This window comes from Vigna radiata, unplaced genomic scaffold (genome assembly GCF_000741045.1).
Source record: "Vigna radiata var. radiata cultivar VC1973A unplaced genomic scaffold, Vradiata_ver6 scaffold_250, whole genome shotgun sequence".
In the NCBI taxonomy this organism is placed as follows: domain Eukaryota; kingdom Viridiplantae; phylum Streptophyta; class Magnoliopsida; order Fabales; family Fabaceae; genus Vigna; species Vigna radiata.
This window is the reverse complement of record NW_014543542.1, coordinates 251,727-256,267: the sequence shown is the minus strand read 5'-3', so window position 1 is coordinate 256,267 and position 4,541 is coordinate 251,727. Positions and strand designations below refer to the sequence as shown.

General features: G+C 35.9%; 1 long non-coding RNA gene across 1 annotated transcript; it reads left to right on the top strand.

Moving 5' to 3' along the window:
* Positions 1-333: 333 nt before the first annotated feature.
* Positions 334-791, top strand: LOC106754487. Its single transcript, XR_001375307.2, has 3 exons — positions 334-453; positions 566-628; positions 728-791. It is a non-coding gene; the product is annotated as an uncharacterized LOC106754487 (long non-coding RNA).
* Positions 792-4,541: the final 3,750 nt, after the last annotated feature.

Here is a 4,541-nt window from a genome sequence, read left to right as displayed (position 1 = left end):
TGCTGGGTTATCAAGATATGGCATGACCATAATACAAACATAAAATTAACACAAAACACAAATCAAAAGTTTGAATAGTCAATGATTGGGAAAGGTGGATTCGGTAAGGTATACCTAGATACTTTAGAGTGTGGCAAAAGAGTTGTTGTGAAGATACTTTCTTCACCATCAACACAAGGGTATAAGGAATTTAAATCAGAGGTAATTAGATGCATCAATCAACTAAACTCTTTGTATTCTTAAAAATGTTTATAATTCTTATAGACTAATCTATTTTTTATTCAGTCATGGTACCAACATATTTTATTCTAAACTTGAAAATGCAGGCAAACCTGTTGATGCATGTTCATCACAGAAACGTGGTTTCTCTTGTGGGATACTGTGATGAAGGTGATACTAAAGCACTTATTTATGAATATCTTCCAGAAGGGAACCTCCAACAATAATTATCAGGTTTCCATTCACTCCATATGGGCATGTGTATTTAAAGTTGGTGAAAACAAACTCTATTATGATAAATGAATCATGAACATGTTTATGCTGAATATATTAGCTTCTTATGCAGATAAGAACCCCATTTTTTTGGAATGGACGCAAAGACTTAAAATTGCTATGGATGCAGCAAATGGTAACTCTAAGTTCATGATGTTCTATAGTTATTTTCTTTTGTTATTATGAATAGAACTATTATGGTTAACAAGTATGTGACTGATAATTTGAATAACAGGGTTGGACTATTTGCATAATGGATGTAAGCCACCTGTAATTCACAGAGATTTGAAAACATCCAACATCTTGCTAGATGAAAATATGCATGCCAAAATTTCAGACTTTCGGGTGTCTAAAACGTTTGCTAATGATAGTGACACTTATGTCACAACTTACTTTGGGGTCTTCACCACTGCAATTGCAGCCACATCAGCAGCATTTGTTCATAAACTAGAACACTGACCATAATTTAAAGCCTTGGCCACAACCATGCTTGCAATGAACCATAAACCTCAAAAACAGCAATTTGAAACTATCATAGGAAACCAAGACCAACTATGTAACCACAATCTAGCCAAAGAGCACCAGCAACATCATCATTCATTACTATAATAAAGTACAATGTGTTTCCAGTCGCTCAAATATCATTAGTTTCGGTCCATGTATTGTAAGAACAAAGATTTTTGTTTCTCATATTTTTTATATAATTGGTGAATTTTGTCTTCTTTATTGAGCTCTGAATACTAGAGGGAGTAGCGAAATTAACTTATTAAAGTGCTATCAAACATGGGGGTTTTGTTGCTTATAAGAGGGAAGGTGTTCAGTACAGGGATCCCAATCCTTTCTCTAACCTCACACTTCCAATCAAACCTTTAACCTCACTTTCTCTGCAACTACCCTTCTCCCCTTTGCTACATTTACATTCCCTCTTCCTAACACACATTAATCCAAGTTGTTGTTCCATATTTACACAAAGAATTTGTCTCACTCGTGCAAAACAGAGTCACCAAACCCAAATATTCACGCAACCCATATGCTAAAATAAAATAATTATAACTATAATACAATTACAAAATTTAAAAACTTACAAGAGGAGTGTTGTTCTCCCTCAAGGTTTGCCCGAAGCAAGTGACAATGGGTTCCTAAACCCAGTGCACGAACACAGATTCTACACCTAGTACACCAATGACACGATCAACACCTGATAAAAACGTGTTTTCATGAAAATAAAGGCAAAGGAGAAACGAAGCCAAGAAGAGAAGAAGGGAGAAGGAATGTGAAACCTGAAAATCAAAGTCCTGAAACGAAGGAGAAACGGGAGTGCCCTGAAGGAGAGAGCAAATACGTACACGTCAAATTGAAGGAGAACCGCCGAAACGGAAGGGATGGAGCCTTAACGCACTGTGAACGGAGGAGAAGGAGCCCTAAAGTACTATGAACGGAGGAGAAGAAGCCCTAATGTTGATGAAACAAAGGAAAGGAGCCCTAGCCACTGATCAAACGGAGGAGAAGTGCGACTCAAACCGAGGAACAGCGCGAAGAAGCAACGCGAAGCAGTAGAACAGTGAAAGCAAGGAGCAGCGCGAGAGGAAGCTTGGAGTGAACGTCAAATTGCAAGCAAAGTAGTAGCGGGAATGGATTGTATTTTAATCACCATAGATAGCGCGTACCGCAGAGAGCGCTATCTATTCGGTTTTTATTAATATATTTTAAAATATTAATTAAAAAAATAATATTAAATATATATAGATAGCGCTTTTTTCAACAAGCGTTATCTATTATCATAGACATAGATAGCGCTTTTTTAAAGAAGCGCTATCTATGCTTCCGCATATCAATAGATAGCACTTATTGTAAAAAGCGTTATCTATTGAGCGCTATCTATTCTCCATTTTGTAGTAGTGACATCAGGATATCACAAAGAACCCATTCTAAAGGAAACAAATTTTGCATACCATTTTTATTGTAAAAAAACTCAAACACGAAATCACTTAAACTAATACTATTGAGCACTTCACCTTGTCTGAAACTTTTTTCAAATACAATACATCAAAGTCGGAGACAAAAACCAAAAATCAACATAACAGCGAAATCACTAAATATATCCAAATCTCAAGGCATCCTAAAACAAACATCAAACTTCTTTAATTTAACCTAAACATAAAAAAAATTAAAACTATATATAACCAACGAAATGAGATTATAGGTGTGTTACTTGCAACTGTTGAAATGAATTTCACTGACACAAAAAGCAAACACAAATGAGGAAAGGAACTGCAAAACAATGGAAGGAAGGAAACCACAATACACCCCAACAATGAACCGAGAGCGACGACGATGACAGAGCCACAACAAAGCAACAAGAAACCCATAATGTGATCAAAATCGGAGGAAGCCAAACCTAAACAATGGAGCGCAATGAAAAAGGGTTTCATATTTTGGTATTTGATTCGTTGTGTCACGTAAATTTTGGATTTCAACGTGAACAAAAATAGTGCTTCGTCACCACCTAAAAAAAAACAAAATTGATTTTAAAAATTTCACACCGACTATGTTAAAATTGTGTAATAAAAAAAGGCATGTAAAAATGTAGTTTCATATATATAATCATATCTATATTATTATTTATAGTTTTATATTATTATATAAAAAAATCATTTTTATTGTGTCCACATTTTTTTTTCAATTTATCAACTGAATTTTTTAAATATAACCACTACTACAAAATTGGCTATGGATAACGCTCAATAGATAGTGCTTTTTGAAATAAGCGTTATCTATTAATGTGCGGAACAATAGATAACGCTTATTTAAAAAAACGCTATCTATAACTATGACAATAGATAGCGTTTTTTTAAATAAGCACTATCTATAACTATTTAATATTATTTTTTAATTAATAATTTAAAATATACTAAATAGATAGCGATTTTTACAATATGCGTTATCTTTGACGATTAAAAAAATTTTGTTCGCGCTACTAGGACTACTCTTGCAATTTCAATTTCACTTCATCACTACTTAGCATTGCTCCTTGGTTTCATTCGCTCTACTCCTCGGTTTCATTCCCGCTGCTCCTCCATTTCATTAGTGGTTAAGGCTCTTCTCCATTTCATCAGTGTTAGGGCTCCTTTTCCTCCATTCATCAGTGCGTTAGGGCTCATTCTCCGTTTCATCAGTGCGTTAGGGCTTCTTCGGCGGTTCTCCTTCAATTTGACGTGTACGTCTTTACTCCCTCTTCAACAGTGTGTGTGGCCTTTGCTCCTTCATTTCAGGGCTTCCGTTTTCAGGTATCACGTTTCCTCTCCCTCTTTCTCTTCTCGGCTTTGTTTCTTCTTTGCCTTATTTTCATGAAAACGTGTTTTTATCAGGTGTTGATCGCGCCATTGGTGTACTGGGTGTAGAATCTGTGTTTGTGCACTGGGTTTAGGAACCCATTCTCACTCACTTCGTTGTTAGGGCAAAACCTGAGGGAGAACGACACTCTTCTGGTGAGTTTTTAAATTTTTCAATGAGTTATAGTGTCTTGGTTATGTTATAGTTATACCTATTTTATTTTAGCATATGGGTTGCGTGAATATTTGGGTTTGGTGACTCTGTTTTGCACGAGTAAGACTAATTCTTAATGTAAATATGGAACAACAACTTGGATTGGTGTGTGTGTGTGTGAGTGTTAGGATGTAGTAGTGAAGGTGATAGGAACGTCCTTCAATCTTCAAGAAGGAGTGGCTCCTTGATCCAGAATGACGCAGCGGAATGGAAAACGAAGTTGATGGATGCAGTGCACGGCAGGTGTTTGATAAAATGTTTGGACGTGTTTGGATGAAGGTGTAGATAGAATTCTAGCTCAGAAGGCTTTCCTAAGGGGAAAGAAGCTAGATGATGCAAAGTTAAAGCTAGCAAAGAGTTTGAACTTGAGAGAAGTGGCTGAATTTTGACAGCATAACACTAATTTCATTCAAGTTACCATTACAAAGGATTTGGCTTCTCTTTTATAGATGAAGAGAGCCTATGAGTCGTGTAATGCAAGCCATGAACTTATTACAAATGTG